The sequence below is a fragment of the Pleurodeles waltl genome, chromosome 7 (assembly GCF_031143425.1).
Source record: "Pleurodeles waltl isolate 20211129_DDA chromosome 7, aPleWal1.hap1.20221129, whole genome shotgun sequence".
In the NCBI taxonomy this organism is placed as follows: domain Eukaryota; kingdom Metazoa; phylum Chordata; class Amphibia; order Caudata; family Salamandridae; genus Pleurodeles; species Pleurodeles waltl.
Window position 1 is genome coordinate 660,706,699 of NC_090446.1, and position 21,533 is coordinate 660,728,231.

The 21,533-nt window shown below is 50.1% G+C and overlaps 1 long non-coding RNA gene across 1 annotated transcript in view; it reads right to left on the reverse strand.

Annotated features, from left to right (window-relative positions):
• Nucleotides 1–16,868, reverse strand: part of LOC138247298 (uncharacterized) — a 46,218-nt gene extending 29,350 nt beyond the window's left edge. The window contains exon 1 of the long non-coding RNA XR_011194420.1: nucleotides 16,773–16,868. This is a non-coding gene — a long non-coding RNA (uncharacterized lncRNA). The remainder of the gene's footprint in view (nucleotides 1–16,772) is intronic.
• Nucleotides 16,869–21,533: the final 4,665 nt, after the last annotated feature.

A 21,533-nucleotide genomic window follows, 5' to 3' on the forward strand; every position in this document is an offset into this window, starting at 1 on the left:
TCCCCCCTCAGCAAACAATACCACAGTACCCTCCCAGCTGACCCATATCTCTGTCCCCAGGACACGTCAATCAGCAGTGTATCCACCACTACAGGGACCCCAGGCCACCCCACAAACACAGGACGATCAGGGACTTGGGGTCAGAGGCAGTGGGCACACAGTTCAGGGGACAGAGGCACAGGACAACAGGGAAGCTGGGAGGAATGCTGTGTGACAGGGGAAGGACAGGCCCAGGGAACTGATTCTCCGGGAGGCACTCACCAACATCCTGGGAGCACACCACCATTCCCAAGAGACGATGGGCCAGATACTGGACAAGTAGCAGGAGACCCAGCAGCTGCAGGAGGGACAGTACCTGGGGATCAGTGAGGACTTGAAGGGCATAAACACCACCCTGGTCACCATTGCAGGGGTGCTGGCTGACATGGCCAACACCATGAGGGAGTCAGTGGCACACCACTGGGCCCTGGACACTAGCCAAACCGATGAACAGCCTTCCACCTCCGCTGCCGCTAGTGGACAGGAGGCCCCGCCACAGGACCAACAGGCCACCAGCACCCCACCCCCTGCAGAAGGAGAACCACCCCGCAATGGTCCCTGTGATCCAGGCAGAAGCCAGAAAACATTGCCAAGACCCCCGCCAGGAAATAAGACTCTCCTGAATGTCACCCTTGTGTCCGACTATGTCACCCTGTCCACCTTGTACTGCCATTGCTCCCCTTCCTATGCCCCCTTGGACACTGCACCTGTGATACAAATAGACTGGACTACAACCTGGTCTTTCCTCCATCATCACCCCAGCCCATTGCGCATCCCCCTCTAATCATTAGCACTTAAATAAACACCATTTGAAAAAATACATGTATGGAGTCTGTCAAATCATTTAACCATGTACTCGTTTAACAAACCTTAAACACTGCAATATAACTGTACAGTATTGTACACATAGGAATGACCTGTAGTTGGCTGCAGTCAACACACAGGAGCAATAGTTGGACACAAATATCTGAAAATAGAGATGCCAAAGGGTACAGTAAGTGGGCATAGAATTTTGAAAATTAGCCTGCCAGTGACAATGTCAAATTCAAAACTGTCAATGTAAAGTGTAAATTACAGTGTCTTACCTGTGTATCATTGGAAGCACTGTCTTATAATAGCACTTCTTTTGTCCTCATCTCATCCTCTCCCTCCTCATCTTCACTGTCCACAGGGTCCACTGCTGCCACACGGCCACCTCCATCCTCATCCTCCTGCAGAAAAGGCACCTGGAGATGTAAGGCAAGGTTGTGCAACATACAGCATACCACAATGATCTGACACACCTTCTTGGGTAAGTAGTACAGGGATTCACTTGTTAGATGTAGGCAATGAAACCTGGCCTTCAGGAGCTGAATGTCCTTTCTATTATTCTTCTTGTTCGCCCATGTGCCTCATTGTAACGTTCCTCTGCCCTTGTCCTGAGATTTCTCACAGGGGTCAGCAGCCATGAGAGGTTGGGGTAACCAGAGTCACCTGCAAATATCGTAGGACAACTGTTAGACACACACTAACCCTTAGGGCCCACACCATACCCATACACCAACATCCACTGGGTGGGAACCAGGGCTCACCTATTAGCAACACCCGGTGCCTCTGGAGCTGAGCCATCACATATGGGATACTGCTATTCCTCAGGATAAAGGCATCATGTACAGACCCAGGAGACTTTCCATTGACATGGAAGATGTACTGGTCCACCAGGCACACTATCTGCACATTCATGGAGTGAAACATCTTTCGATTTCTGAACACCTATTTATTTCTCCGGGGGGGGGAGGCAATGCAATATGTGTACCATCTATAGCCCCAATAATGTTGGGGTTATGTCCCATTGCATATAAATCAGCTTTCACAGTGGCCAAATCCTCCAACTGGGGGAAAATGATGTAGCTGTGCATGTGTTTAATCAGGGCAGACAACACTCTGGTCAGCACTATTGAGAACATTGTCTGAGACATTCCTGCTGCCAGGCCCACTGTCCCTTGGAAGGAGCCACTTGCCAGGAAATGGAGCACAGACAGGACTCGCACAAGAGGGGGGATCCCAGTGGGCTTACGGATAGCAGATATCAGGTCAGGTTCCAAATGGGCACACAGCTCTGTGATTGTGGCCCTGTCCAGTCTATAAGTGAGGATAATGTGCCTGTCCTCCATTGTTGCTAAGTCCACCAGGGGCCTGCACACAGGGGGATGTCTCCATCTCCGATTCATCCCCAGTGGTTGCAATTTAGGGGACAAATGGTGAGTAGCTTGTCAGTATCCCATATTTCAAAACACTACACTGCATTGCATGTTGTGACTGTAACACAAGATTGTTGTATAGGCCCAAAAGGTGCATATGTGTACTGTAATGCAGTTAGGTGCCATGGCCTGCCCTCCCCCCTGAAATGGCGTCCGCCTGTCCTGTATGGAGTGACATGTAGAAATGAGGTAATTCCGCTGACGTTGTGCGCCGTTGCGGGAGGCGGTCATAAACCGCCGTGCAACTCCTCATTGGATCCCATTGGGCCCTATGGGTTGCAGTGGCCAATGATGATGTACTCCGACGGTAACGGTACGCACCGCCGCAGACGTGACTGCCATTTTCTATCTGTTCACCCACTTGCTACCTGACCTTCAACAGGAGAGGACCTACACTGCAAGCGCTGCCGTGACCTGTGTTTGGAACTGACCATAGCTCGTGTCACTGGTTAAAGGGCCCCTGCCTTCACAGCTGTAGAGTTGGAGAGACTGGTGGATGGGGTCCTTCCCCAGTACTGGATGCTGTATGGGCCTACACACCAACAGGTGAGTACACTGTGAGCATGATGCATGGGGCATGAATGCATGGAGTGCTGTGTGTGAGTGCCTCGTGTAAGTAGGGGGTTGGTGGAAGGATCCAGGGCAGCATGCTGCACGTATGGTGGGCAATGTTTGTACATAAGGGGATGGGAGGCCTATGGTGGGATATCCGTGTATCAGGCCAGACGGTTTGACTGATACCTTTTTTCTATGTGTATTTTTCTGCAGGTTAGCGGCCATCAGGAAAAGGGTATATGGTCTGCCATTGCCAAGGACGTGGGGACCCTGGGGGTCTATGGCAGGCAGAGCACCCACTGTCAGAAACTGTGGGAGGACCTGAGATGCTGGGCAAGGAAAACAGCGGAGGCCCAGCTGGGGATGGCCTCCCAACGAGGAAGGGGTGCCCGTCGAACCCTGACCCCCGATAGCCCGCATACAGGAGGTGACCTATCCGGAGCTGGATGGGCGCTTGAGGGTATCACAGCAGCCACAAGGGGGTGAGTATAGTTTCCAAATATACTACTTGCGCGCCGTGGGGTGGTCTCGGGATGGGGGATGTGGGCCTGTGGGTGCCCCTAGGCCAGGCCGTACATTGCAGGGTAGGTCCTATGTTGGGGAGGGTATGATGTGAATTACCTCCAACCAAGCTAGTAGGCATCCACTACGCGGCAGGTGTCTGTGGGTCTCTGGTATGTTGTTAGTGGCATTGGGTATTGCTGTCCATGGGCAGGTGACTAGCATTGTGACGGGTAGTGCATTGCCTAATGCATAGGGCTGTTCCCTGTGTGTGTGTGTGTCATGTATGCCAACAGTGGTGTTGGAGCAGCCATTGACCCAGTGTATCCTTTGTCTCTCCCACCCCCTTTTTGTTTTGTCACCCTATCCTTCTGTGCATTAGCATCATCTGGAGGCGGAGCTGAGGCATCGGCGACAGAGGGAGATGCATCCCACAGGGCCCAGGAGGCCGAATCCTCCGACGGTGAGGGCACCAGTGGGACGGAGGGCGAGGGGAGCACCATGGCGGAGACAGGAGGGGACAGTTTTAACAATGATACCTCCTCGATGGAAGTTCCTTGGTGGTGGCGGACACCTCTGTGGCCACCCCAACTACAGGTACAACTGCCACCACCGTACCAGCAACGCTCTCCCAGCAGCCCCTCAGCGAGTTTCCTGTGCCCGCTTCACCCCAGGCACCTCGGGCCCTGCCCCAGGTCCCCCTGCTGCCCTGAATGAGGAGGCTATTGACCTCCTGCAATCCATCTCTGTTGGGCAGTCAGCCATTGTGAATGCCATCCAGGGGCTGGCAGCCCATTTGCAACAAACAAATACATTCCTGGAAGGCATTCACTCTGGCATGGCGGCCCAACAGATATCAATCCAGGCTCTGGCCTCCTCTCTAAAGGCAGCCATTGTCCCTGTTTCTAGCATTTCCCCCTCCAGCATCCTCTACCCAGTGCCATTCCCCTCAACCCCAACCTATCCCAGGCACACAGGCAGACCAGCATGCACCCAGGACAACACACAGGAGTGGTTCAGGCAAACACAAGCACCACACATCATCCCACAGGTACTCACACAAACACCATGCAGATGCAGACATACCAACATCCACTGCCTCCACTGTGTCCCCCTCCTCCTCGTCACCCACCTCCCTCCCAGTAGCATCTACACACACCTGCATGCACTACAACCCCATCCACTACCTCCACCACCAGCACGCCTATCACTACACACCCCTCACTTGCAGTCACCACCCCCACATACATGCACACGTCCACTGTGTCCTCTCCCACTGTGTTTGTGCCCCCTCCTCCCAAAGTACACAAACACAAGCACTCAGACACCCAGAAGCCATCCACCTCACAACAGCATCCACCCCATGCACCTGCACCCAAACACAGCAGACAGACACCTTCTACAACCACTTCTTCTTCCTCCACTCCCAAACCTCCACCCTCTTCCCACCCCAATGTCCCTAAGAAGCTTTTCCTCTCCACCGTTGACCTCTTCTCTACCCCTCCCCCCGTCCTTCACGTCGGGGCAGGGTGGTCAGAACCTAGGCGAGCACCTCAGCCACTCAGTCCATGGCCACAGTGGTGTCGACAGCTACTGCAGGTGGGAGAGGTTCCTGGGAACCAGCCAGCAGTACTGGAAGTGTGCATGCACCAGGTGCATCAAGGAAGGGCAAGGAGGCACCACCAGTTGCAAAAGTGAAGGGCAAGGGGCCAGCACCTGAAGGCAGGTAGGACAGGAGGCCTGGTGTTGGGACTTATGAGGAGCCCCCACCACCAACCATGGCAGTTCAGCCGTATGAGGCTGCATGGGAAGGGCTGGAGCCTCCCCTCACCACTGCCAGCACGGCCACCAGCACCACTGCCAGCAGCAGCAGCCCCAGTGGGCAGCCGTCCAAGTCTGCAGGGGAAGGGCTGGAGCCTCCCCCTACCACTGCCAGCAGCAGCAGCCCCTATGTGCAGCCATCCGTGGCTACAGGGGAAGGCGCTGGAGCCTCCCCCCATCACTGCCAGCACCGCCACCAGCACCACTGCCAGCAGCAGCAGCCCCAATGGGCAGCCTTCCGAGGCTGCATGGGAAGGGCTGGAGCCTCCCCTCACCACTTCCAGCACCGCCACCAGCACCACTGCCAGCAGCATCAGCCCCAGTGGGCAGCCATCCAAGGCTGCAGGGGAAGGGCTAGAGCCTCCCCCTACCACTGCCAGCACCACTGCCAGCAGCAGCAGCCCCAATGGGCAGCCTTCCGAGGCTGCAGGGGAAGGGCTGGAGCCTCCCCTCACCACTGCCAGCACCGCCACCAGAACCACTGCCAGCAGCAGCAGCCCCAGTGGGCAGCCGTCCGAGGCTACAGGGGAAGGCGCTGGAGCTTCCCCCCACCACTGCCAGCACCGGCACCAGCACCACTGCCAGCAGCAGCAGCGCCAGTGGGCAGCCGTCCGAGGCTGCAGGGGATGGGCTGGAGCCTCCCCCCACCACTGCCAGCCCTGACACCAGACGCACCACTGCCACCACTGAGCAGCCATCACCGCCGGCGGGCAGTGTGTAGTCCTGCCTCCATGGGGTGTAGTGCATCCTGGCCCCCGCAAATCCTGTAGGTGTGACACCCAGGTGAGAGGCTGTGACCTTGCACTCCCCAAGATCAGCATCACAGGGCAAAATGCCCCCTCCAGTACCAGTGGAGGAAGCCATCCACTCACCCAGTCCATCCCAGTATGAAGCACACTGGGCACAATACCCCCTCCAGAACCAGTGGAAGAAGCCATCCACACACCCCATCCTTTCCAGGATGAAGCACACTGGGCACAAGGCCCTCTCCAGAACCAGTGGAGAAGCTATCCACTAGAGAGACTGTGGCCTTGCACTCCCGAGGACCAAGCAGTGGGCAAACCACCCACTTGAGAGACTGTGGCCTTGCACTCCCGAGGACCAAGCAGTGGGCAAACAACCCACTTGAGAGACTGTGGCTTTGCACTCCCCAGGACTAAACAGTGGCAAACCACCCACTTGAGAGACTGTGGCCTTGCACTACCCAGGACCAAGCACAGGGCAAGTTGCTCCCTCTAGAGCATGTGGGCAAACCACCCACTTGAGAGATTGTGGCCTTGTACTTCCCAGGACCAAGCAGTGGGGGAACCACCCACTTGAGAGACTGTGGCCTTGTACTCCCCAGGACCAAGCAGTGGGCAACCCACCCACTTGAGAGACTGTGGCCTTGCACTCCCCAGAACATCGCACAGGGCATGTAGCCCCCTCCAGGACTAGTGCCGTTGTACCATCTTCCGGCTGAGGTGCCCCCCCCCATTCCCTGTCCCCCTGTGGTGTCTGTGTGTTTTAGACATGATGCCCCTGTAGTGTTCTCTTCGTGTTGTGGCAGGAGTGAGGTGGGGCCTTGGCCTATGTGTTGTGGCCCTGTGGCCCACGGACATTGAGGTCTGGGCAGTGTCCCTCCATTTGTAAATATGTATATCTGTTTGTATTTTGATGCACTTATTCATGTTATTTTATCGCATTACACTCACTTTCTTCCAATCTTTTTGTCCTTGCATTATTCCTGAGGGGTAGGTAGTGAATATGTAATGTTACTGCATCTGGTTGTGTGTATGGTGTTGGCGGTGGGGGTGTTGCGTGTGGCATGGGTGTGTCACTCTCTTTTTCCTCCCCCTCCCTTGTGTGCTAGGCGGTAGTACTCACCGTGGTCGTCTTCGCCGGCGTTGTTGCTCGTAATGTAGGAAGAGGTAGACAAGCATGGGGAAAATGTGCAACTCGGGCTCCATGGCGTCGTGGTTGTTCCCTGAGTCTCCAGAGGGAAGTCCTTTGAATTCTGTGTTCTGTTTCTGCCGTGCTTTTGAGGTCGTTGGTACCGCCCTGGAAAAAGTGGCGGATAGACCTGTCTTAATACAGTGGGCGGTACATTGTCTTCCGCCTGGCTGTTGGCGGTTACCGTTGTGGTGCTTGTTGCTATTGCCGTGGCGGTGAGAGTGTTAAAGTGGCTGTCTGTCTGAGCGGTTTCCACTGTGGTCATAATTCCATATTTTTTTAGCGCCAGCCTGTTGGCAGTATTACTGCTGCTTTATCACCGACCGCCAGGGTTGTAATGAGGGCCTTCATCTCTACTAGAAGGACTCCTTGTGTGGTGAAAATCGACGCACAGCCTGTCGGAAATGACGCACAGCCTGCACCGTGGTAAAAAATTCACCACATGCCGAACCGGAATGACGCAGCCCGACTTCACAACAAGAGGATCAATGCAGCGCCAAAGTTTCGACTGGAAATTTGACGCACGGCCCACTGGATTGATGCACAACCAAGCCGGAACGACACAGCCTGACTTCCAGAGAGGAATCGACGCAGCGCCTGCTGTGCAGTCGAAATTTCGATGCAACGCCCACCGGATCGACGCAGCCCCTCTGCCTTCGTCCTGTCAGTGCAGGAAATCCATGCATTGTCCCTGGGGCGTCAAAAAACCTCGCAACCCGAAGAGGATCTACGACCGAGCACCAGAAATCTATGCACAGCCATACCTGCGTGAAAACTAAGCGACGCATTGCCGTGTGCGGCCTGAGAAATCGACGCACACCCACTTTGTTTCCACGCATCTCCTCCTCTGCTGTTCTTTGCAGAGATTTTGAATGCAAACCAGGTACTTTGTGCTTGAAATACACATGTATTGCTTTTAAAAGAATAAAGACACTTTATATCACTTTTACAGTGATATCTCAACATGTACTTATTGCATCTTAATTGTTTTGACCTGCATTTTATAAGATAAATATTATATATTTTTCTAAACACAGTGTGGTGTACTTTTGTGGTGCTATACTGTGTTCTTGCATGATTTATTGCACAAATACTTTACACATTGCCTTCTAAGTTAAGCCTGACTGCTCAGTGCCAAGCTACCAGAGGGTGGGCACAGGATAGTTTGGATTGTGTGTGACTTACCCTGACTAGAGTGAGGGTCCTTGCTTGGACAGGGGGTAGCCTGAGTGCCAACCAAAGACCCCATTTCTAACGCCAAACATGCCCAAGTTAAACCTAACAGATCAGAAATAACCACTTAGGCATATATAAGGGAATTCTCAATGCAAACTTATGAGAGGAGCAGCACTGACAGCAGTGAAAAATGAAATAGGCTGCCTGTCACTACTAGGACATGTATCACATAAACATATATGTTCTACCTTTTACATACATAGCACTCTGCCCATAGGGCTATCTAGGGCCTACCATAGGGATGGCAAAGGTGTAGTAAAAGGGGGTTTAGGCCTTGGCAAGTAGTTTCACTTGCCAAGTCAGTGTGGCAGTGACTTGTGTACGCTGGCCCTGCAGTGGCAGGTCTGAGACATGTTTGAAAGGCTACTTCTGTGGTAGCGCAGTCAGTGCTGCAGGCCCACTAGTAGCATTTAATTTACAGGCTCTGGGTATATGGTCTACCACTTTACAAGGGACTTACAGGTGAATTAAATAAGCCAATCAGGTGTAAGCCAATTATAGCATGTTTTAGGGGGAGCGCGCATGCACCTTAGCACAGATTAAAAGCAGTAAAGTGCCCAAAATCCTAAAGCCAACAAATAGAGGGTCAATAGGAGGAGAAATGCAAAATGTTTGGGACTAACCCTGCACAAAGGGCCATTTCCGACAACATCCAAAATGGTAAATACAGGGGACGTACACCAGTGTGTAATGAAAAACTCACAGACAGCTAATTTAGTAGATGACCACCAAGGTGGTGTTGGGTTTGCCGATGTACATGGATCTGTTTGGATTTAAATTGATGGAGGGGTGGGAGGGGCCCCATTTAACAGGGTTTGGCCGACCACTGAACCCCTACGAAAGAGAGGCTTGCAGTACTTCTCGTTTATGCACATTTGCACTTTAGTCAGGGTCTAAATCTACTTACCGGGGACGTAGGGAGTTTTTGGGTGGCTGGTAGTAGCAAGGAAAGCACTTTAGCGATTGGACACACTTTGAGCTTTGTGCTGGCACTTTTGCACTTTTGCACTTGGAACTTTAAGCACTCCACTCACTTTGAATAATCAAGTTTGGCCTCAGAAAGTGGAAGGAGGGTGCGGTTCCATAGAGCATCCTGAAGGTGGTTTTGTTTATTGTTAACAGGCTTAATAATAAAAAGAAGCTGGGAGCTATAGAAAGTTGGGTGGAGGACGGCAATCTGTCGGTAGTGCTGCTACAGGAAACCCAAATACCAGCAGCAAAGCTTTTTAAATTCTCTATGTTTAAGAAATGCCCAGTATACAGAGGTTTCTCATCTTCCCAGGCATCCCACTGAGGTACAACAGTTTTCCCCACCTATCCACTGAATTCAGAATTGCTTGACTGGGTCTGTGACACGCAAGGCCACTGGTGCTGTCTTCATTGCTCTGTTTGTTTCTAGGCGGCTTACTTTCATTAATTTTTATGCTCCAGTCGAAGACAACGTCAGACTAGAGGAGTTTTTTCAATCATTGTTGCAAGTCCCAGGGCAGATTATTATGGGGGAGGGGGGTGCAAAGAGGAGATTTAAGAATTTGTGGCAAGGAACCATGGGTCTGCCTCACCCAAAATAGTGTGTCATAAGACGGCAAGTGATAGTGAAAGATGCCATCAACAATAGACAGGCCAAAGAGCAAAAGCTGGCCTTGGAGAAGGGTGTGCAGGAAGTGCATGATACATTTTTGAGGCAGCCTTCTGAGGTGAACAGAAAAGAGCTTGAGAAAGCTAAACAGGCATTAAGAGACTTCTACTATGCTAAGTGTCTCGCATCAAACTGGGCCTACATGCAGAAAATGTAGTAGGAGAGCTATTTGCTGGAAGGTTTCTAGCATGGCCGGCCCGAGGACAAGCCCCAAGTAATATGATCTACGCTTTGAGGTGCCCAGATTCCAAGATTCACTGTACGGAACAGGGCGAGTTGTGTGAAAGTTTGCTTGAACGTTACAGGCAAACTTAAGGGGTAAGGGAGCCTTGGGGGCCTTTCTGGTGGGGCTGAATATTCCCACTCTGGCCGAAGGAGAAGTGGAAAGCAGAACTCGCCCATTTTCGAAAGAAGAGTGGGTCGTGGTAATTAAAAGCCTTTCAAGTTTCAAGGTGTGTTGCCCAGACAGTTTTTCTGCCACGTTTTAAAAGTCGTTCCTGGAGGTTTTAGTGGATGGTTTAGTGCTAGTTGCTAAATCTGTACTGTAGGGTTGCCCCATACCTGCTTCATTTAAAATGGGGAAAGTGGTTATTATTTTCACATATCTGGAACTTTCTGACAATGTCTCTTCAGCGACCTAAATCTTCGACTTTCCTTTAGAAGCAGTTGAATTTGTAGAATTAAATATGGGTTGTTATCAATAACAAAGTTATATCCCTCACGGCTTCCAATTGACTGTACAGGCAATCAGAGGGACCCTTCAGTTTTTGACAATGCCTCTTAGGATTTTGAGGTGGAGAATGAACCCTTATTTATACTTCACTGTCCACTACTTTAAGGTATATTTCACAACGAGCATGCTCCCTATGCCAATCATCATTACAGGGGAAGAGCAGTCATTGAGCCATACATAAAAGCCCCCCTCTTTGCTTAGACTCTTTCTCCATTCCCATATATCAAAAGAATGATACCTAATGATACCATCTCTTCCCCTTCCCACTTGCACTCTGCAGATTGCGGAAATCAGGTTCCTAAGCCTACAGTAGCCGTGTCAGAGGCTTTGTTGGGCATGGAAAAAAATCTGCTACCTGTTTTTGGTCTGCACTGGCCTGCAGGATGCAGAGGGGATGCCATCTTGTGACATCACCGTGCTACCTGCCATTCTCCTGCCTTGCTTGGGTTGAGAAGATGCTAGAAATGCAGGTGAGATGTTGAAAAAGTGAGCCACCTGCCATTTCACTGCCTTTATGGTCCCTGGACAATCGTATTAGGCAGCCGATGGATGATCTCTCTGACACTGCTTCTCTCAGAAAAACGAGTTTCATATACAACATGTACACAACACCATTATACTGACTTCAAAATCTGCTTCGTGGATGAGCAGCATTTCGAGAGAAAATGGCTTATTTATGGTGCTATCTAACATAGCCAGACAGGCTTTTGATTCAACCAGGCGTTTCTCCGGTGGGCTGGAGCCCAAGAAGACTAGTCTGGTGCCTCTGTCACAATTTCCAGCTTCCGAGATTAATTGCAGAAGGCAGGGAGGCTTAAATAGAAAGAAAAAGAGATGGAGGGATGGAGGGGGGAGGTAGAGAGAAAGCGATCGAAGTGGGTGGATACAGAGGAAGGAGAGAAAGAATGGATGGATGGAAATAGGCTGCTTGAGGAGACGAAGGGAGTGGGGCTGTTTCAGTATTTTTGCCAGGGCTGCTTTTCGTTCTCCAGACCAGCCCTATGCTATGTAAGTGAGATTTGAAACTTATTGATTCAATTACTTAGTCATTCACTCACACAATAACACAGATTACTCATGTGTAAAGGTTCAGGTCAATTTGCGGAGTGCCCCAAATAAACGCTTCTTTCTAGCATAATCACCGCCAGTAGCACACTCTGCGCATCTGCATGTTCTTTTACCTAGCCGGCAAGATGGCTCAAGTGAGTTCAGCGCTCACCCAAGACCAATGTAGAAACTCCAGACCATGAGCTTAAAAACTCGGTAAAACAGACTTTCCTGCACCCAGAAAGTCGGTAGCTTGAATGTAATTAAATTAGGTGCCAGAAGCACCTGTCAATTTCAGCGCCCAGACACCACAGCCATTGTACATGGAGCTGTATATAGAAAGTAAATAATTACATTTGTTTTCCTCCGGGGGCCCTCGCACCGTCCTATCTTCCATCCCAATTAGTTTTCAAATTACTTTTAAGCACGGGGTGAAGAGGTAGAAGCTCACTAATATTGAGGTTGCCTGTTCATCCGACTGTTAGCAGCGGCTACCCAGCCCAATGTAAAACAAATCCAATGAGGCAATAGAAATCCTTTGATTGACACGTTAGTTACATTGCCTGCGCTTGAGATGCACACCTACAGAGGGCTCCACCACTTGTAGCTGTCCCGGGCTGTGACTGGTTGAGATGATCATCCTACTCAGCACGACCTCTCCAAATCGACGCTTTCATCACTGCAAATATCAACGAAACGAACAAATCCCTTTGGTTATCTTGGAGAATGTTCCAGGCCGGATTCCTTTACCCTGATGCTTTACAAGTTAACCGGTCCAATATGCTGCCAGCGGGAACCAGGAGGCCTGACGCCCGGCGACAGAGGGAGACTTGAAAAGGAAAAAAAACACAGACAGACATCCAGCCAAATTATTGGCAGGCTTCCGTCACCCTGTCCCATTCGATCTGCTTTAAAAGGTTTTCGGCTGCAATCAGTAATTTCATTTGGGGCTCGCTTTCTGCTGGTGTGTCCCTCCAGCAAGATAAGTTATTAACAGCACATGTGGTAAACATCGTATGCAGAAATCCAGCAAAGAAGCAGAATTATTCCCTACCGCTGCATTGGCTTGCTCATCCAGGCACGATGGCATGTTGCACATCAGCACCTAAGGTCCAATACACAAAAATAAAGGCAAGAAGTCTAAGCTTGTTTTGGTGAATTGGGTCCTTAGACTTCAGGTCTTTTATCGTTGTTAACTGGGCCCATCACTTGTTTAAAACAAGCATTTGCAATGCAGTGGGTCTCGCATTTGCTCGAGTGAGATCCATTAGAGTTGTAAATCTCTACCTGGACTTTTTTTGCCACTTAAATTGAAAATGAAAAGTAAAACAGTTGACAAGTGAGTCGATTCAAAGCGCCACTGCCACCATGAGCTTGATCACGAAGGAGAGACACAAAAAGCAAAAGAAGTTTGCTTGCAGGCAAACACAATTATCCATATTACAGGGGCAGTCTGCAAGGCGGTAACAAAACCGCCAGAAGGAGGGACAAACGTAAAGCATTTACCAATGATAACAAATGATTTTTGAAAGGCAAGCCCACCAACGAGTGAAAATGATGGGCGTGCGATGGGTCTGGTTAAAAGCCCACAATTCTTACAACAGGTCAAAGCGCTTGCATGCTCGACCTAAAAGCAAAGCTATAAGTAAAGCAAATGCACTAGAATGGGAAAAAAACTAATTTTAGAGGCAGTGCTTTCTTCGCATTGTGAAAATGCAGGGCTCAACTGAATGACTTATTGAAAGCTCACAATGCTTTAGCTGTTTTGTCCCATTACCAATCACTGAGATTTCCCCAGGATGAAAACCAGAGGTCTGGGATATGGGGAGATGGCAGAACACAGCTCTTAAAGGGCTTCCAGGTAAATGATGGGTGCCATATTAGGTCTTTAAACCCAACCAGGCACCGGAAAAAATACATTCCAGAATTCCTACTGCTATTAGTGATGCATGGCTGAGTAGAGAAACAGAACTGTTTTCTTGTGTTCCTCTACACTCCATAGCCCAGTGATTTTATGCCGAAATAGCCTGGATCGACATCCGCAACAATAATTTCTGTAATGCTCTGGCACCAGGGGCTTGTTCAGTAGGCACTCCAAGAGCATCAAAAAAGGGGCAAAGAGGCAAGAGTCATAATAGGGGCAAGTCTTGTATAACCACCTTGGAATCAATTCCCTTTGTTACTATTTTGTATTTAGTGCATGGTGAAGTCACAAATGACCTTAGTGCAAAGTGGAAGTGGGATCACAGGAAACTCTTCCCAATGTGTTAGGTGAATAGTACAGAACCGAAAATTTCCCGAAAAATCTGTGTCAAGAGGTCAGAAGCTATTAAAAAAAATAGAATATATAGGGCACATGCTACTAAGCTCTGAGAGCTTCACAACACTAAAATGCAGATTGTTTTCCAACTCTAAAGATGTATTGCGTCAACGGGCACAGGATACTGGTTGGGACTTGTTCTTGTACAAAGATGTAGTGGATGGCACACAACCATAGGCCTTTTGGCACACTCCATGGTAACAGGTTTATGGGGATGTTCTTTTAGTGGGCCCTTGTGGTTAGCAGTTGACATGGCTTCAACATGTTCAAAACAATGCAATCTTGCTTATTTTTGGGTACATCCAAGCATGATGCTGTCTCCCATTTGAAGTAGCTCTCTATTGGTTGCCAGTGAAGCGCTGAATGAAGTGTGAAATTTTGGCTTAAATCATAAATGCCTACGTGGTGCTGCACCGGTTTTCGGACCCACAAGATGTAATGATATCATTCCAATCGCACAGTCCGTTCCGCACACCTCTTCCGGCGAATCCAACTATACTCTTGGGTGGTCCGAGAAGTAGGGGGCATCTCAATGGTGGAACCCAAAATGTGAAACCAGCTCCCTCCTCACACTAGAGAACATCCCTTATTTTTAGGAAAAACTAAAATGCTGGCATTTTTTGCCAACTCCTGGTTGCCCATTGCTGCTCCAATGAGGGCCTCTGTCCCACACCTAGAAACGTATTAGTGCACAGAATATGTATTATAGAAAAAAAAAGACCTAAATAGAATGACTTCAAGTAGTAAGACTCACACACAGTTGCTTTAATCATATGAACTCAGTATCTTTCTCATTCTTCATACCTGGGCTGGTCATGTACACAAGAATGGGTTATGCAGGTGTGGAGGATGAATCCGTCACAGATGACGATATTGGACTTGCGTCTCACGAGATCCTCAAAGCACTTACGAGTTAATGTCACAACAGGTCTTAAAACCCAGAACTCCTGGATTATTTTGTGCTTTAGCTAGCTAGTTTTTACCCTATGCGTTACAGGAATGGGAGCCAATATGATGGTTAATGTGACTGAAGAATCTTCCTTAAAGTCATCTACACAGCACAATTCCATTAGCCTGAACACTGACTGCTAGTCTTCTAGCAAGTGCAGTGCACATCTCTGAAAGGTCAGTGTACCTGGCTGAGAATGCCCATTTAAAAATAACACTTTCTTTTGAGTGCCAGATGCCACTTGCAAGAAGAACTGCTAAAAGGATATTTGATAAAGTGTGTAGCTTTGCATATTGAAGGGGAAAGATTCCATAATGTAACATCTCATCTCAAAATATTTGCATGGTGAGCCAGCCCTCTGCCTTCCATCCCCGTTTATTTCGACAGTGAAGCCTTCATGCCAGCGAGATAAAATGTGAGGTGCGTGGACGGAAGAAAGACTTCAGGTCTAGTTTTATAGCACAACTGTCTCGCTGATCGATTGTTACAAGTTAGTGAAAATATACATATAGTTTGGTTTTGGTACTTCCAGGGGAGTAAAACACTCACTTGAGGCAATTGACGGTTTGGCGCATCATTTCACCTACAGTGGAGTAATTGCAGTTCAAAAAGGACTATTCTAACTTCGTAAAAGTACTTTTAATTCACTATTTTAAATGATTTGTTTCAGATGCGTTTTATACACAATGCAATAGTATTTTTGTAAAGCAGCAGACATTTTTTTTAGGTAGGACTCAAAATAAAAGCCAGAAATATCAGCTTTGCAGCGCTTACTTTATTCTTGCTGCCTAGTTCCCTATTACCGTTTATGCTGCATGCCTAACATCTTAAATAGTGACGTTCATCAGATTTTATACCGGAACCACGGAGGCTCAAATGTGCTGCTCAATTATAGGTGCATGGCAGAGCTTTTCACGTGTATGTGTCTTTATTCTTGGGTGAAATCTGTGGATCCTTATAGATGGTAGGCCATGGACCGGCTAGAGGCACATGTTGAGGGGGGGGGGGGCTCAGGAAATGTGAATTGCATAGAAATTCAGGCCAGACTGCGAGGAATCCTGAGCGGTCTCCAGTGGGAGCCTGAGCAGCAAGTGTGCGGGACCATTTCAGGTCCCAGGAGGAGCCTGTAGGCCTTTCCCATTCCCATCGCCCATTACCACTGCAATCGATAAAACAGATAGTCAATTCATTTAAAGTGACAGTTTGATCCAGGCAAGATTCATTTCCATTAGTAAACAGGTCAGGGAAGACGGTATGTTTTAGCTGAGCGGCCCTGGACCGCTCGTGGAGACGCAAAACACCGGCGCGCAGGGACTGAGAGGCGCAGCAATGCAGGGAGGGAGGGAGGAACGAGAGGGGCGCAGGGGGCATCGGGGGAGGGGACGGGGGCTAACGACTAAAAGAGATGTTAAAAATTAAAGGTGGATGATGGTGAGAGTAAGCAAAAAGAAAACGAGTTAGAGCTACTGGAGTTGTAAACCCCTAACTGCACTTTTCTTGCCACTTAAATTGAAAATGAAAAACAGTTTCATTTAAGCCAGCCTAAGGACTGCCATGAACATGAGTGTCAGGGAGACACAAAAAAGGAAAAAGAAGTTTGCTCGCAGCCAAACATATGGGCAAAAGAACAATTATCCCCCGTCCTCCCTCGCCTTCCTTTCAAATACCAATGAGACTCCTTGGCTCCCTAGATCCCTCCCTTCCCCTTTAAAAAGTCCCCCTACCCCCAACACCTCCTGTTCTTTTTTGTCTAGACTCACCTTCTCTTTCTCCTCCTTGGCGGGCCTGGTGTCTTCCTGGGGGTATGCTGGGCTGCCTTAGGCAAGATGCTTCCAGGTTGGCTGGCGGAGTCACTCGGCTCTTTGGTGGCTGGGGCTGCACTTCTGAGTCTTCTCCTCACGTTTGCTCGGCGAGTTTTCCGGTTAAGTCCTCTTCCTGCTTATGGTAGAGCAGGTTGTTTTAGCCAGGGTTTTCATTTCATTTTAGTTGATTGATGCCACCTTTTTCATTTGCTGCTGGGGGGGCGGGGGGGGGGGGTCTGCCCTATTTAGCTGGCTGCTGTTGTTTTTTTTTTGCATTTGTTATTTGGTCATGTTGGTGCAGGGACATAGTAAAACACGTCAGATTGTTTCTTCTTCATCCTCAGAAGGGGAGGATGTTGCAGTTCCCATTCAGCTGCCTGGTGGACGACAGGTTACGCTGGGGTTTTCTACTCCTCTCATGTCAAGGGAGGAGGTTCAGGACATGATTGAGGTGGCTGTGTCCAAAGCCCGACAGGCTGGGGCGCCCCAACCTGGATGTCCTTCTGCATCTTGTCCCTCTGTGGCGGCAGAGAGGTCCTCTTCCTCGGATGATGATGCTCCTTCTACGTCTTCTGGTGGGAAGTATGTCTTGAGGGAGGACATGTGGGATGTTCTGGCTCATGTTCGTGACAATTTGGTTTTTCCTGTTTTTCGCCTGCCTGGGGCTGAATCCCACTTGTTTCCGCAGTATGTTACTCCTTCTCGGTTTGCCATGCCTTTCCAGGCTCCGGTTAAGGATTTGGTTTTCTGTGAAAGGAAGGAGGTGGACAAGACCCAGGTTCCTCGATTTCTTAAGAAGTTGTACTTGCTGGAAGGGGAGGAGGTTTTGCCTCCTTCCGTTAAGGTGGATTCCATTTTGGCTACTTTAATTGGCAAAACTTTGGTCAATCCAGAGGACTGTGTTCCTGCTGATGCCACTGACAGGAAGGTGGATTCGGGTCTGAAGAGGGCCTTTGCTGCTGAGAATTTGGCGCTCAGGGCTGGGATTTTCTCTGCGTATTTTGCACAATCTTTGATTCAGGACTTTGACAAACTTGCAGTGGCTGTGCAGGAGGGCTCTGAATGTTCAGAGCTGCTAGCCGTTATGGAGCAGCAGGCCAGGTTACTGGCTGACATGTCTTCTGATGTGGTCCGCACTTCAGCGCTGGCATTTGGGGCCTTGATTGGGGCTCGAAGATCTCTCTGGTTGCAGCTGTTGAAAGCTGATCCAGGGGAGAAAGCTACTCTCCTGGGGCTTCCTTTTGCAGGTCAGACTCTGTTTGGGGATCAATTGCCTTGCATGATTTCTAAAGCTTTTAAGGAGAGGAAGCATGCCTTGCCTTATAAAGGTGGTTCCTCGTCAGGCAAAGGTTGGCAGAAACATTCTTGTTCTTCTCTCAAATTTGATTCCAAGTCTATTTCTTCCAGGAAACGTTGTTTTCAGCCTCTGTTTTATCCTAAAATGCCTGGTCCTTCTGTTCAGGGTGGCCTCAAGAAGGGTTCCTGACAATCACTGTGGGACTGGAAGTTGGCCTCCTGGGGGTCGACTGAGACACTTTCTTCCCGTTTGGCAGGAGGATGTCACTGATCGCTGGGTGGTGGACATTGTAGAAAATGGCTACGCCATAGACTGCGACCTGGTTCCTCCAGATACAGGGGTTCGTCCAACGCCCTTACCTGCGGCCAGTACCAGGATGGCGGCTTTGCTGGAGGGTGTCAAAGACTTGCTGTCTAAAGGGGTCATCTCCCGGGTTCCTGTGGGGGAACGGGGACGGGGTGCTTATTCCATCTTGTTCCTTGTTCAGAAGGTGTTGGGGTGGTTTTCGTCCGGTCCTGAATCTCAAGTGGGTGAATTCCTGGATCAAGACTGTGCATTTCCGGATGTTGTCCATTCAGGCGATTTTTCCTCCGATCAGTCCGGGGGATTTCCTGGGGTCTCTGGATCTGTAGGATACTTACCTGCATGTCCCTGTCACCCTGTCCTCTCAGAGGTTCCTCCTCTTTGCAATCAGCTAGGAACATTTTCAATTCTGTGTTCTTCCGTTTGGCCTCAAGTCCTCGCCCAGGATTTTCACCAAGGTGCTGGCTCCCCTGGTGGCTCTTCTCCATTCTGAGCGGTTGTTTGTCCATCCGTATTTGGATGATGTTTAGAGTCAGGCTCCCAGTAGGGAACTGTTGGGGGTTCATGTGGTAAGGGTTTTGATGGTCCTACAGGGTCATGGGTTTTTGGTAAATAGGGGGAAGTCGGATTTGGGGCCATATGTACGAAAGCTTTTTCCCATAGACACAGAATGGGTAAAATCCTTTCGTACATCTGGCCCTTGGTTCCTTCCCAGGATCTAGTGTTCATCGTGGCCCGGTTTCTGACTCTGCAGGTGTTGGTTACTGAGTCAGAGAGGCGGCTGATGGGCCTCCATGCATAGGTGATTGCAGTCTTGTCACAGAGGGCACCCAGAGCTCTCTTGTGTTTGCGTCTGCAGGGTCACTTGGCTTCAGTGATTTTCTGGTGCCTTGGGCACAGTTTCATCTTCTTTTCCTGGAAAACTGGGTTCTCTCCCGTTGGTCTCCAGTTCCATGCAATCTTCAGGCGAGGATTCCTGTGTCAGGGTTCATTCGCAGGGAGTTGAGTTGGTGCCTGATGCCAGCTCATCTTCGGTTGGGGTGGCTGTTGTGGTGACGACCGATGCCAGTCTCTGTGGATGGGGTGCGTGACTGGGGTTGGAGCAGGTCCAGGGGTTTTGGTCTCTTCAGGAGTCAGTCAGGTCCTCGAATTGGAGGGAATTGAAGGCGGGTCTTCTTGCTCTGGTGCATTTTCAGGTGCTCCTGTGGGGCATGGCTGTGCTTCTGCGGATGGACAACTTGGTAACTAAGGCCCTCGAGATGAGCGCTAGCGGTCAACAGAAGACTACCAGCGCGACAACCCCCCGCTGGCCGTATAATGTTTTCCCTGCTGGGCCGGTGGGCAGAAACAGTGTTTCCGCCCACCAGCCCAGCAGGGAAAAGGACCTTAACATTGATGGCAGCGTCAAATGGAGCCGCCGCCAATGTTGGTGTGCGGCGGGTGCAGCAGCACCCGTTGTGCAGATCACTGCCCGACCTGCGCGACGGGGCACTGCAAGGGGGCCCCTGCACTGCCCATGCCAAGTGCATGGGCAGTGCAAGGGCCCCCAGGTGGGCCCCGGAGCACCCCTTCCGCCAGCCTTTCCAAGGCAGGGGAACCCGCCAGGAAAAGGCTGGGGAAAACAAGGTACATTATCCAGAGGGCAGCGCAGCTTGCAGCGCTGCCGTATCGGATAATGTAATTCGCCATTGTCAGGCTGCCTCTCGGCGGCAGCCTGCCGGTGGCGGAGGACCGCCTGTGGCGGTCTTCCCTTGTTACTTATATGGCGGTTGAGACCGCCATGCTTTTGGCTGTAATTTCCACTCCCGCCGGCGTGGCAGTCTCGACGGCCATGTACATAATCAGGGCCTAAATCTTATATCAACAGGCAGGGTGGGGCCAGGTCTCGGTCTCTGTTTCGGATTGCGAGGGACATTTTTGTTTGGGCTCAGGGCTGGGTTCTGTCTCTTCAGGCCACGTACATTCAAGAGGTGGTCAATGTTTGGGCGGATCAGTTAAGCAGGCTTATTCCTTCCTCTCAGGTTTTTCCCTCCAGTTGTCTCTGTTCTGTCTTCTGGCACAGTTGTGGGGTCCTCCCGTGCTGGATTTGTTTGCCTCCTCAGAGAATGTGAAGGTGATGTGCTTCTGCTCCCGGTTTTGGTGCCCTTAGGCTTGGGCGATGGACGGGATGTCGTGTCCTTGGCCTCGGGATCTTCTTTATGCAGTCCCCCCGTTTCAGTTGCTCCGTGCTTTTCTGGTGAGGTGCGTCTGCTGAGGGCAAGGGTTACATTGATCGCTCCTCATTGGCTGCAGGCAAATTGGTTTCCGTTTCTTCGGTTGATGGCCTCCAGTCAGATGGGGACTCTTCCTCTCCATCCCTCTCCTTTAACGTTTCCTTGCCTCTCCCAGGGTTCATTGAGGAGGTTGCACTTGACGGCTTGGAAGTTGAACGGTGGGGGGTTCCTGATCCTTTGACTATGACTTTACTTGCCTCCAGATGTAGTTCTACGTTGCTTTCCTATGATCATCAGTGGAAGGTATTTTCTGCTTCGTGTTTGCGTCACCATGTGGATCCTATGGTTGCCTTTCTGTTTGTGGTGATGCAGTTTTGCCAGGATAGGACTCAGTTGGGTTTGTCTGTTGCTACTCCGCGGGTGCAGTGGGTGGCTATTCAGGCTCTTATGGGTCCGTGGAGTAATCTGCCTGATGAGGGACATTTGATGCCTACATTTTTTCAGGGCCTTCTTAACTTGTTTCCTCGTCCGGTGTGTTCCTTTCCTGCCTGGAATCTTTTGTTGGTGTTGGAGGTCTTGTCTGGACCTCCTTTTGAGCCTCTGGAGGCCTGTGATTTTCGTCATCTGATGTTGAAGATGTTTTTCTGGTAGCCATAACTTCGGCCTGGCGTTTGGGGGAGTTGGGGTGTTGGCATGCACTTTTCCTTTTTGCTAAGTTTTTCCAGACCGGTTGTTCTTGAGCCTGTTCCCACTTTTGTTCCGAAGATGAATTTGGCTTTCCATGCTCATCAGGAGGTTATTCTACCTGCTTTTTGTCCTAACCCTTCCTCGGATGAGGAGGTATGGTTGCATTCCTTGGATGTGCGTAGGGCATTGTTGGAGTACCTGAAGTTGAATGCTCCTTTC